At 41.5% G+C, this 14,176-nt stretch overlaps 1 protein-coding gene across 1 annotated transcript in view; it reads left to right on the forward strand.

Annotated features, from left to right (window-relative positions):
• LOC122807687 overlaps positions 1-14,176 on the forward strand; it is a 1,034,636-nt gene that overhangs the window by 165,801 nt on the left and 854,659 nt on the right. The gene's annotated exons all lie outside the window — the stretch shown is intronic.

A 14,176-nucleotide genomic window follows, 5' to 3' on the forward strand; every position in this document is an offset into this window, starting at 1 on the left:
TCTCCAGTAAAGGAAGCCAATGGTCCCCTGCTATAAACAAACTATAAAAGAGAAGGAAGAAACTGTTGCAGAAAAGAGGAAAATCCCAGGATGCAAAAAACTCCCTCACCAGCCTCAGTAAGAAGCTGAGATCCCTCATAAAATCCTCAAAAGCTAGTTACGAAAATAAAATTGCCAAAGATTCCAAAGACAACCACAAGGCATTCTATAGTTATGTCAAGAATCTCAATGGCAATGCTCAGATCTGCTCTGAGCTACAACAGAATGGCATTAAATATACTGATCCCAAGGATATTGCCAATATCCTGGCAGATCGATTTAGTGCCAACTTCACCCCCATCTCTCCCCCCTAAAGGGCCCATCTCAATACCAAATAGATTACCAAATTCTGATAATCACGGCCACACAGGTAGAAACCGCACTCTCCAAAGCTAAGAATACAGCATCCATGGGACCAGATGACATCCCAGGCTGTGTACTACATGAACTACAAAATGAACTGGCACCTCACCTAAGTGTCATGTTTAATCATAGCCTCACCTCAGGCTTCGTGCCCACTGAGTGGCGCATAGCTACAGTTATCCCGCTCCACAAGGGAGGATCCGCCTTGGATCCCGGGAACTGCTGTCCCATCAGTCTGACAAGCCTAATCTGCAAGGGCATGAAACGCATTGTCATGGAACTTATAAACAAAGACATTGGCAACCTTCAAACACTGGACCCCACCCAGTTTGGGTTTGTGAAGGGCCGATCTTGTCTCCTGAATCTGATTGACTTCTTCAAATCAGTCTCCAGAGCTATGGACGAGGGTAAGGTGGTCCACACAGCCTCTCTGGACCTCGCCAAGGCCTTTTGACACCATCCCTCACTCCTCTGGAATCATAGATAAACTTACTAAGCTGGGCATTAATCCCTACGTCACTTGATGGGTTGCCAACTGGCTTACTGACAGAACCCAGACTGTAAAAGTAGCCAACTCCAAATCCAGCTCCAGACAAGTGACAACTGGAGTACCTCAGGGTTCAGTCCTGGGACCACTCTTGTTTGGCATCTACTTCTCTGAAGTACAGGCCAACACTAAGGGACTCTGGCTAACAAAGTTTGCAGATGACTGCAAACTGGGAGCCATTATTGAATCCCCAAATGATGTGGATATTCTACAAAAAGGCCTTACAGAAACAGATGCCTGGTGCCAGAGCCATGGGCTCAAGCTTAATGCCAAGAAATGTATAGTTAATGCCAAGAAATGTATAGTTATCCCCTTTGGAAAGAAACATGTACCCATGAATTACCACATAGGTGGCAGGACGCTAAACATCGAAAGTGTGATGAGAGACTTAGGGACACAGGTGGACAGTGGTATCACTTTCGATAACCACATCGCCACAACAGTCAGGAAATCCTTCTATGTGGCACACCTCATCACTAAGGGTTTTTCATCCAGAAAAAAGGAGGTCATTGTCCCACTGTACTCATCCCTCATTAGACCCATTATAGAGTATAGTGCCCCATTTGGTATGTACCTCACAAGACATCTGCAACAGATGGAAAGGCCACAGAAGTACCTCACTAAAAGAATCACAGGCCTAAAGCAGATGCCATATGCTGACAGTCTAAAAAAAACTCCAGCTATACTCTGTGGCATATCGTCTACTCAGAGGCGATCTCTGCTTAACATACAAGGCCATGTCGAACCCTGAGCTGTTGGACATGCTCCACTTAAAGAAATCCCAACCCTCAGAGCCACACACTCCAGGGATCTAAACCTTGTCATCACAATGAACAAAACATGCTGGAGGGATAGGTTCCTGACCCAAAGACTCCCCATACCCTGGAATAGACTGCCCATACATGTCAAGCAGAGCGCCTCATTGGCCCTCTTGAAAAGGAACCTTGATTGGATGGGAGATAGGAAATTCACCCCGGGGATCATGTCAGTCGCCCTGCTAGACAGGGGCCCAGAGAAGTAAATATTGTGGGAAAAAATATCCAGGGAATTGTTATGGCTAGGCTTGCATAGGCCCTGGGGCCGATAGCCTAGTGCCAACCTATGAACCTAAACTAACCACAAACGAATCCATTTCAAAATTAGAAGTACTTACCACTTCTTCCTGTGGTAGTTCCTTTTCCCCGTGAAGCTTTTTGGCTTTGCTCCCTGCTTTTGGTAAATTTCTTCACTTGCCACCTGTTTTTTAGCATTCTGAGCTTGTTTAGCCTGAATTCTTTCATATCTCCTCAGTTCATTCTGTCCTGCAGACTGCAGTCCTTCTGAGGATGGATTTATAACTTCTGCTTTTGTTCAATCTTGGAAAGTTAACAACTTTGACCTGAACAAAAGGAAGGGAGGCTCCTGTCCAAATATTGGTTGTAAAGTGCAGACTATAGGTGAGCAATTACAGACTTTTGAAACAAATCTGCTCTCCTTTAAAAGACTGCAGTTGGAAAACTCATACTTGCGTGAAAATCTTAAACCTAAGCAAGTTCCCCAATGGGGTACAGAAAGGGACAGAGTATCATAAAGCTTTAACAGATGAGGTTATCAGAGCCGGTATGGATCTTATGGTCAGGCAAAATGATTCTACGTTAGAAATGTATATTCCATTTAGCTGAGAAGGAGCTAGGTGATGTGGTAGTTCTAATCATTTTAATTCTCCGTGTTATGCAGTGGTCTGAGTGGCCTATCAGTTTTTGTGATTTTTGTGGACTGCTGCTTCTTTCTACAAACGGGGGGGGGGGGGCATCCTCCCCCTGGGCCTGGCCTAGCTCCATTGTAGAAATGTTTGTGTCTTGAGGTTTCTACACTGTCATTTTTCCAGTCTTTGTACCAGCACACCTACCAGGATTGGGCACTTTTTATCCTAGATCTTGTGCACATTTATTTTTTTAAACTTACTTCTGTCCATGATATATGCTATACAAAATACAATCTGTATATCAATGTCATTTTGGTGAAATTTAGTGAAAAACAGGGTCCACCCTGTGAAGATAATCACCAAGACTTCAGGATTAATTTAGTTCCAGTAATACTACTCTCTTTTGACTGCTGGCTTATCTCTCCATTCAGACCAAAATGTTATTGGCTATGATGGCAAAGACTTTTATGGACTACTGGTTCCTAGTTGCCATTTTAAGAGGTTTCATAGCAGAAGCTGTGCCTTGAGTTTTGCTGTGGTTTCAGGTCTCAGAAATAATTAATTAGAAGAAGTCATTTGTGGTGTCAGTGCCAAGGATTACCTTCATTGGTTTTGAGCTCAACATACTACTGTTGTAGTCCTTTCTTTCTAAGGGGAGAGAGCCCAATAAGTCTTGGTTTGGCATCCTGGGTGAGGACACAGAGTTCAGTGGGGACTTTCACTTCTCCGTGCCTTCTTGCTGTGACAGTAATTACTCTTTTTATAGCCCCCCCCCCCCAGCTTACCTTCACATGTTCCAGTGGGCAATGAAGTGCCATTGATTGCAGAACTGACATGTTCTCTTAGATCCTCCTAGCGGTGTTTGTTCCTTATAGAAAAACATATTGGTGAAAGGTTTCCACCAGTCTGAACAAAGTAGTTATGTCGTATGAATGAAGCATTGATTTGGGGTTCAAGAACTTATGTAGGGTCCTCCTTGGTGCAGGGCAAGTAGAGTGCCTGTGTGCAGGTGCTTTATGTAAATCTATTAAAGCTAAAAGTATTGTAGCTCCATGTACAGATGCATTACATAACCTCTTCATGCTACAAGTGTCTAGCCTCTTGAGAGAAAGTTAAAACCAGAATCACTAAAGGTGAAGCAAGAGAATTAGTTAGTGGCAAGGTGCCTAAAGTCAGCATCTGTTGTACTTGTCCTCCATTAAATTCGTTTCAGCTATCTGCCACTCATTGCTGCCATCTGTTTAATCAGTAGCCCCATGCAGCACAATTATTTTATTTCTTCTAGTGTGAGATAAAAAAAATCAGTAATACTAATAAGTGTGTATATTAGACAGGATAGAAAAAAGTCAACCCTGTCAGAAAGCCTGAATTATATGCATGTATGTGTATTTTTATAGATATTTATTTTTCATAAGCAGTAGGTAAGATATTAGTGAATTCTCTTGTTTTTCCATTTTTTGATTATGATTTTCCTAGTGTTTGCCAGCAAACTGTAATAAAGGTCTTGGAGACCTAATTACTCAGACAAGTCTTGGAGACCTAACAAACTCAAACTGCTCCATATCTGTAAGTCTAACTCCTTGCGCTTTACTCAATCAAAAGGCCTAAATTTAATATGTGACATTAACAAAACCTGCTGGAGAGAGAGGTTTGTCTCCAAGAGGCTGCCCTGTCATAAGAATAGACTCCCCATACACGTCAAACACTGACCCTCTTCAAGTGCAACCTTGTTGAGTGAATGGGAAACCACAACGTTGTCTAAGGGGTTCCACCTGTGTTCCTCACTGACAGGGGTGACAGGTGCTGATCGAGGTTTCTTTTTTGGGGATAAACTCTTAGCTAGGCTTGTAAGGGCCCCAGGTCCATTAGCCTAGGAACCTCCTATGGTCTTATAAGAAATTGTCTGCTGCATTGAATATGCTAAATGGTAATGTAAGCAAAGACGTTTTATTTGAACAGTATGAGACAAATTATGTGAGCATTTTTCACAAAATAGACAAGATTTGTGATCGTATTCTGGACAGAAAGATAAAAACGTTTCAGAGAGATTTGGCAGCTTTCTCTGAAGGGAGTGCCTACCCAGACCCAGCTAAGAGATTTCAAGGCTAGGATGTCATGGTAATGGCCAACTGGGCGGTACTGTGGAGGAACAGAAGTAGAAGTTATAAAGAAGGATTGCAGTCTGCAGGACAGAATGAACTGAGGAGATCTGAAAGAATTGAGGATAAACAAGTTCAGAATGCTAAAAAAACAGATGGCAAGTGAAGAAATTTACCAAAAGCAAGGAGCAAAGCCAAAAAACTTCATGGGAAAAAGGAACTACCACAGGAAGAAGTGGTAAGCACTTCTAATTTTGAAGTGGATTTGTTTGCGGTTAATTCAGTGAGTTTTTCTGTTGTCAGTAATAAATCTGTGGAGTTTTATCTGGACATACGCTGTTTCTTCCACATTTCTGGTGTGGTTATTGGTTGGACTCTTGTTTGATTTTTTTCACTATAACTGATTGATATGATTCCACTAGGGTGCCTTGTCTTTTGAGTTTGTCTTATTCTTAATATGAGTGGGCACAGCTCATTCTATACAGCTATTGATATGGCTGTACAGGAATTTTGTATGTAGCTCATCATATGCTGTGGGGTTTACTTGGATTGCAGGTGCTTGGAATTTAGCCAAAGTATTGCTTAATAGTGAAAGGTTAGCTTTGGAATAGTTCCTAAAGGTTTTTTTTTTTTTTTTGCTAGTTCCCCAAATTTAACTTTTATTTCAAGCAGTACTGGCTTGTGGTCAGATCTGACAAGTGAGGACATTACATTGGGTGAGGAACATTGCTCCCCATGTTTGTGAGTGGAAGGTGAAGGATGTTTGCAACCCTGGTTGGAGAATGGACCAACTCTTCCAGGATGTTGGTATTAATGAAGTTTAGGGATTTCTCAGCTTATGCATAAGAAGAGCTGTAGGATTCAATCCATACAGGGGTAGTTGGGATCCCTCATGAAGACTGGATTGAGTGAACAGTGAAGGACTGTAGTACATTGAGATAGGTAGTATGGGTTTCCTGGGGCATGGAGGGGGACGTATAGGTTGCAAAGATATGGTACAAGACTCTGTTTGTGGTGAGTTGTGCATGTATGAGTTCCAGTGGGTCATACATTGTAACTAGTCTGGATGTGGGGTTGTTTTTAATGTAGACAGATATTCTTCCACCTTTAGTTCCCTCCTATGCAGTTACTGGTCTGAGTTTGAAAGGAATTTGAAAGGAATTTTAACTTTGCACTGCTGGAGTACTCTCCATGAATTTAAATCATGTTTCTGTTACTACACAGATGGCTACACTCCTGAGGGAGAGGAAGGTGTGCAGAGAGTGGAGTTTCTTGTTAAGCCTTTTAGCATTGAGCAGTGCTGCCTTCAGATATTCCTTCATAGGTTCAGTTAAGTCGGGAGGTTTATCAGTTTGGCATTGCCTAAAAAATGTACTATGGGGGTGGAAAAGGTCTTTGCCAAAATCCAAAAGCATAAAGGGGATAAGTGCAGACCATCCCTGGTAAAGCAGTGTGGTCTGTCAACCATGTTCTCCCAGGCTGTGAAATATTGTACCCATTGGATTGACATCAGAAGCTAAGCCAGTTGTTAAAATCGATCATTTTCTGTTGGTAACCTGGCATCATCCTTTGTAACGTTACTATGCTGCTCAGTGCTAGGCTCATACCTGCCTGAGACACATAATCAGTGAGCTTGGTCATGTCTTGTTTCATGTAGTCAAGGGAGGTATATCTCTGGTCATTAGTACCCACATGGAATGTGACAGTCATACTAGTACCTGTGGTTCAGTGACCTGACTGCCTGTGTGACTTGATGGATTCTAGCCCCGGAAAGGCAGCTAACCATGAATGTTTGCTTACTCATTATGGTGAGGGGGACATCGGTGTGCCTCACTATAGAATCACCAAATGACCAGGAAATGTGGTTGTTGACTGGATTGCCTTAAGTGCTTGGCAGTAGAGGCATTGGTTACAGTGTTACTATCTATAGCTGTGGGTGGTGTTTTAACACTGTTTATGTGATAGTTGAGGACCCTTTGTATTGATTTTGCTGTGCAGGTCTTAGTGTTTTAGGAAGGTTACCTGTAAGTGCTTCAGCATAAGTAGTTTTATGTGTATGGTCTTTACCCTGTGCAGTAGGCATGGTGCAAGTGTTGCTGACAATCTCTGTAGGATTAGTTTTGGTTGTATGAGAGAGTTTTGCCTCCATCATTAAAGTGTATTTATATCTCTTGAATACTGTATCTGTTTATTAAGAATAAGTGGATTGTCAATGTACATGAGACAATTGCTACAATGCTTCTGAATACCCATCTCAACCAGATTGGCCACAGAGAGAGTTGGGTAGTTCATATCCATGGCTGCTGATCTACTAGGAAGGAGTGTAGAAAATTTAAAAATAATGACTAGGACAGTAACACAAGGAATTGATGAGCAATGCTCAGCTATGCACAGACTAGCTGTTCTAGTAGTTAAAGAATTTGTCTAAATAGTAAGGGTATTTCAAGGGAAACATACACTGAGAGATTGTCCTCTACACAGATTACAAGGGGGAAATACGCTGTGAGGTAGAGGCATCTATATAGACCACTGGTGGGTGCTGCTGCATGGATAGCAGGAGTTCTAACTAAAGACTGTAAAAAAGGTCAAATGTTCAGATATTCAACACAGAAATACTCAGTTAATGCATCTGTGACAAAACAATGTGAAAAACAAGTGTCAAAAGAATGGATATGGATAGTTGTGTAAATCTTAGCTTGCTTGTAGGTCATCAGCCATGCATTGTGCAACTGCAATGCTTAAACAGCAGAAGAGATTCAATAAAAAAACACAAACAAATCAAAAATAACACACTCTTCTTTTCTTTACACAAATCTGGGCCAGAAAATGACTCTGGTCCCCTCTATTCTCACTGTTTTATTTATTTTACATTTGTTGACCGGGATAGTCCGACTGGATACATGTCCATTTTCAGTGGAGGCCCGGGGGAGAAAATCTCCAAACACAACATACAGAAAAAATAATACAGGAAAAATCAAAATATTAATACATGTTGCAAACAGCTTACAGACTCTGTTCAGTCAAACAAGTTATACATTCGATCATTATTAAACTTATATAAGTATCTAAACTAACAAATCTGAAGTAGTTAACTTCATTTGATCATCAACCTGTGGGTTTCGGATCCGATACAGATCCGAGCCGGCAGCTTCCCAAGCTAAAGATCCGAGCTCCAAGCTACTCCCTCTTACCCATACTACACTGCAACCTCCTTCCAATCCTCAGATCGAGTTTGCCACCCACAGCGTGACACACATCAACTCAAGAGACATAACCTGACCTGAATACATAAACTAGGCTCACGAGACCCAGGACAATGAGCCCAAAAACAGACATAAACCACCAAGGTCAGGGGGAAGGAGGGAGGGAAGATTGCTGACAAATGAAGTCTTAACTACTCAGATGGAACATTATGGTGAGTACATAACTTCTTTATCTGAAGTAGTTAACTTAATTTGATCATCAACCTGTGGGACAGAGTCCCCAGCTACCAAAAATCTTGGGAGGCCCTTAAGGAAGGATATTCTGGAGCACTGCAGAACCAAAAGAAGCCCTTCCTCTAGACACCATGTCCAACTTATAATGAGTAATAAAAGTGTGAGGAAGCCCAGGTAGCCGCTGAACAAATGTCATCCTGGGAAACTCTGGACCAAAATGCAGCAGAAGCAGCCATAGAACGAGTAGAGTGAGCATGAACCCTGTCTGGTTCTGGTAATCCACGTTCCTTGTATGCCTGTAAAATACAAAGAGAGATCCATCTAGCAAGAGTCACCTTTGAAACTGGTTTCCCCAAAAAGGGTTTGGCAAAGGAAACAAAAAGCTGATCAGATGTACGGAAGGGTTTAGACCTATGTAAGTAAAAGCATAACCGTCTGTGAACATCCAGCAAATGAAGTTTGTATTCCCCTTTATTTTGAAAGTTAGGGAAGAATACTGGGAGATTAATAGACTGATTGATGTTTGACTCTGAAGCAACTTTAGGAAGGAAAGAAGGGTTAGTCCTGAGAGTCACCCTATCCTTATGAAAAACTATGTACGGGGGTTTCATAAGGCTTGAAGCTCCGACACTCTTCTAGCTGAAGTGATAGCCACCAGGAAAGCTGCCTTCCATGACAAAAATTTCAAATCAACTGATCCTGCGGGTTCGAATAGAGGCGCAACTAAGGCCTGAAGAACCAAGGTCAAATCCCACAGAGGAGGATGATGCTTAATAGGAGGTCACAGTAAAAAAGTACCTTTGATAAAGGTCTTACAAAGTCTAGCAGCAGCTAGAGAACATGAATTTTTTTAATTAAGTGCAGGCGTATTTTCAGGTTGGTTGAGTACTTTATATATGCCAATATAAACTGGTTGTATTGAAGTAGGCTAGGTAATTCAAGCCACCCTAGAAGATGTAGGTTGTGACAGTGGTGTGCCCTAAATGCCATGCCTGTGGCAAATCTAGCAATGTGGTTATAACATCTAGAGAGCTTGCTAAGGTTGGAATTGTTCAGATTGGTGAAAAAAGGGGAGGCATAGAGAAGGGTAGAGAGTAGATGGGAATGGGCAATAGCAGTTCTAGCAAGTGGAGTAAGAAAAGGTTTAATCATATAAAGGGAGCCACGTTTTTTATTAATGGTTTTGATAGTGTGGTTGACATGCATATCAAATTAAAGGTTATTATCTACTATAACACCTAAGAGTTTAGTTTGGGCTTCTGGGGAGATAATGGTACCATTATTAGATTTAATGGTAAAGAATAGTGATGATGACCTACGAGTGGGGGAAAAGGTAGCAGCTTTGTTTTGTTATGGTTGAAGATCAGATGATGATTAGAGGGCCAGTTTTCAACAGTGTTAAACATATTCTGGGACAATGTCATTAGTTTTGTCTGGGAGGTGGCTGAGCAGATTAAAGTGGAGTCATCTGCATATTGAATGCAGGTTGCATCTGGGATGACAGAGTGGAGGTCATTAATAAAGATAGAGAAAAGAAGGGATCCTAATATAGAGCTCTGGGGACTCCTAGGGTGATGGGTAGAAGGGAGGATAGTTTGCCTTGCCATAAGAAGGCCTGTTGTCTACCACAGAGGTAGGATTGAAACCATTGGAGAGAGTGGTTATCTAAGGAAAAGGCCTTCAAAGTATGGATGAGTTTTTTGGTGGTTAAACATAACGAAGGCCTTGGAGAGATCAATAAAGAGGGCTGAGGTTAGTTTGTTATTATTTTGTTTATGGTTTATGACATCAGAGAAGGAGAGGAGGGCTGAGATAGTATTATGGAATAGCCTAAAGCCATGCTGAGAGCTAGCCTAAAGCCATGCTGAGAGCTAGCCAACAGATTGTTCTGGATAAGATAGTGCAGAAGTTGTTTATGGATGCACTTCTCCATAATTTTAGCCAGTGGTGACAGAATAGCTGTGGATCTGAAGTTTGACAGTTCAGTGGAGCTACCTCCTTTATGGAGTGGTATAACATGGGATATTTTCCATATGGAGTGGATGGTAGCTTCAGATACGGTTCTATTAATTAAGATGGAGATGGGGTATGCTATGGCATCTGCAGCTTTTTGTAGATACTCTGCAAGGAGAGGAGATCAGCAGATAGGGTGGTTAGCTTTAATTTCTTAATTAGGGCACGGATAAGTGATATAGGTACTGGTTGAAAGCTAAAGGAGATTTGAGGAGGAGATACTGGGTATAGCGGCAGTAGAGTTAGAGCAACTGGGAGTTAGCTGACTACCTAGGGACTGGATAGTCTCTGTGAAGAAACTATTAAATGTGTTGGCAACATCCTTTGGGGTTTTATGGTTGGAAGATGAAGGGGTTGGAGTGGTGGTTTGACCTGGGTGAAGAAGTTTTATTCCTGCCCAGAATTTTTGAGGTTTGATGCTTCTGTTGAAGATGGCAGTAAAAATATTTTTGTCTAACGTAACAGATTTCTTTGTGTCATTCCTTAATTGCAGATATCTTAGTTGATCTAAAGGTGAACCAAGGGAGTTCTAAATAAAGACTGTAAAAAAGTCAAAAAGTGCAGCTACTTGAAACACGCAATTAATGCAGCTATGACAAAAACAATGTGAAAAACAAATGCTGAAACAGTGGGTATGATAATGCAAGTCTTGGCTTTTGTAGAGTTCAGCAGAAACCAGCAACACTCTTCTTAAGTAGCATGGTTGCCAAATGCTTCTGAGCGTGTAGATTATGAGCAAAGTGTTGTGCAACTGTGATGCTTAAATAGCGGTGGAGATTTGATTAAAAAATACAAACAAGGCCCCATGGCCAAAGTGTTGTGCAACTGTGATGCTTAAATAGCGGTGGAGATTTGATTAAAAAATACAAACAAGGCCCCATGGCCAATCAAAAACCTTTCTTTCCTTTACACAATCCCAGGTCAGAAAATTATTCTGGTCCCCTCTACTCTCACTAAAGTGGAACCAAGGCAGTTCTAACTAAAGACTGTAGAAAAGGTAAAAAAGTGTAAAATAACTGGTTTTGAGCCAAAGTGCTTAAACCAGAACAAAGACACTTATAATAACAGACACAATAAGCTTTCCTCAGCAATTCTCACCTCAGAAGTGAGGAAACTACCCTCTCCTTCCACAAGAATGTAGACCACAAACCTTCTTAATGTAAAATAAAGTCTAAGTGCTTAAACCAGAACAAAGCCACTTTTAAAATAAACACAGTAAGCCTTCAGCCAGCAATTCCCAGCTCAGAAGCATATAAGTTACCTCTCCTGCCTCAACAGTGTAGATTACAAACCTTCCTAATGTAATATAACTAGCTAGAGCCCAAGTGCTTAAATCATAACTAAGAGGCTTAGAATAATAGTTAATCAGACTACTAACAGGCAGTAATAAATGTAGCAGATTAAATCAGACTACTAACAGGCAGTAATAAATGTAGCAGATTAAATGCAACTGAACATTTTAAGAATGTGCCCTAAAAAGATAAGTTAAGAAAAAGCACAAAACCGTAAAAGCAGCTGAATAAGTTGCAGTTATTTTTTTAGTAGGTGAGAAGGCAAGAAACAGAAGATCATTCAAGTTTAAGTGACTAAGGTGGTGGGAGGTTCCCAGTTGTTCGCTCAGTAGAATGAGTTGATGAGATGAGATTGGAAGGAGTGTCCAAAGTCAGATTTATAGTAGGCGTGGGCTGCTCAAAACCCACCAAGTTTAAAAGCACAACAGGAGTAGGGCATGTGGGTGGAAACAGCAAGTCCCACAGCACTACAGATAAAGATGCCACTTAATACTTGTTAACTGAGGAATGCTATTTCTCAGCTTCTTCTACTAATTAGCTAGATTTTATTTACTGTCTGCAAAATAATTATTTTCTAACTGACCCTAGCCAAGACCTTTTAAAACTCAAAAAAAAAAAACTAAAACAAAACAAAATGCAATACAAGAGTAAAGATAAAAAATGGAAGCAACCAAACCTGAAAGGAATAACTCCAATCCAAAAATCAAATGCAGACGGAGATCAGCAATATTTAGGCAGACAAAGCAAGCTTCACACCACTACAGTTAAAGATGTCATTAAATACTTGAAATTAACAGAGGAATGCTATTGATTTTTATTCCTTCAGTTTTTCATTTATTTTAAATACCTCTGAATGCAGTTGATTTATTTTCCTCTAAATTACTGTAAGCCACCTCCTGTACCAAAGCTGAAACCTAAGCTGCTTTTGCTGAACAGCTGAAAGAGTGTTCGCCACCAGAGCTCTTTCTTCTCCTTTTATAGGTTCATAGGTAGGTACTAGGCTATCGGCCCTAGGGCCCATACAAGCCTAGCCAAAAAATGTACCCTGGCTTTCGCCACTCAAGAAAATTATTTTCCTGTGCCCCTGTGGAGCAGAGCCACAGAAGTGATCCCTGGGGTGAATTTCCCATTTCCCATCCAATCAAGATTTTTCTTGAAGAGTGCTAATGAGGAGCTCTGTTTGACATAGATAGGTAGTCTGTTCCAGAGTATGGGAAGTCTCTGGGACAGGAATCTATCCCTTCAGCATGTTCTGTTTATTGTGGTGACGAGGTTTAGGTCCCCAGAGCGTGTAGCTCTGAAGGATTGGGATTTCTTTAAGTGGAGCATGTCCAACAGCTCTGGGTTTGACATAGCTTTGTATGTTAGGCAGAGATCGCCCCTGAGTAGGCGATATGCGATGGAGTAAAGCTGTAGTTTTTTTAGACTGTCTGCATAGGGCATCTGTTTGAGACCAGTAATCCTCTTTGTGAGGTATTTCTGTGGTCTTTCCAGTTGTTGTAGATGTGAGGTACATACCAAAAGGGGCGTTGTACTCTATAATGGGTCTAATGAGTGATGAGTAGAGGGGAACAATTACCTCTTTTTTTCTGGATGAGAATCCTTTTGTAATGAGATGAGCCACGTAGGACTGTGGCAATGTGATTATCAAAGGAGAGACTACTGTCCACCTGTGTCCCAAGGTCTCATCACATTTTCGGCATTAAGTAGACTACCAGCTATGTGGTAGTTCATGGGTACAGAGTTTTTACCAAAGGGGATGACAATACACTTTTTGGCATTGAGCTTCAGGCCATGGCTTTGACACCAGGTATCTGTCTCAGTGAGGCCCTTTTGTAGTTTGTCCACATCATTAGGAGTTTCAATTATGGCTCCTAGTTTGCAGTCATCTGCAAACTTTGTTAGCCAAAGACCTTCTGTGCTGGCCTGCACTTCAGAGAAGTAGATACCAAACAGGAGAGGACCCAGGACTGAACCCTGTGGTACTCCACTTGTCACTGGTCTGATGCCGGATTTAGAATCCGCTACTTTCACAGTGTGGGTTCTGTCCGTGAGCCAGTTGGCAACCCATCTTGTGACATTGGGATTTATACCTAGTTTAGTGAACTTATCTATAATTCCAGAATGGGGGATGGTGTCGAAAGCCTTGGCAAGATCTAGATAAGCTGTGTGAACCATTTTACCCTCTGGCTTTGGTGACTGCTTCAAAGAAGTCAATCAGGTTTAGGAGACATGATCTGCCTTTTACAAATCCAAACTGGGTAGGGTCTAGAGTTTGGAGATTACCAATGTCTTTGTTTATGAGTTCCACAATGATACGTTCCATGGCCTTGCAGACCAGGCTCATCAGGTTAATGTGGCAGTTGTTCCCGGGGTCCGTAGTGGCTCCCCCTTTGTGGAGTGGGATAACCATCGCGGTGCACCATTCAGTGGGTACAAAGCCTGAAGTGAGGCTATGATTGAACATGGTACTTGGGTAGGGTGCCAGTTCATTCTGTAGTTCGTGTTTGTAGTTGATGTTCTCTTATTTTCTCTGTTTCTTCTTTGCTGACATCCAAGCAGTATAGTGAACACTCAGTAACTGAATTTTACCTGAATTGTCAGTTTCCATCTGCTTTTTTACTTCTGTGTGTTTTTTCACACTGGTAGAGATTTGATTTACCTGCTCTTCCGAGTGCAGCCATCTCGGAATCCTCCATAAC

The sequence above is a fragment of the Protopterus annectens genome, chromosome 7.part1, assembly GCF_019279795.1.
Source record: "Protopterus annectens isolate FY-2018-M chromosome 7.part1, PAN1.0, whole genome shotgun sequence".
NCBI classification, from domain to species: domain Eukaryota; kingdom Metazoa; phylum Chordata; order Ceratodontiformes; family Protopteridae; genus Protopterus; species Protopterus annectens.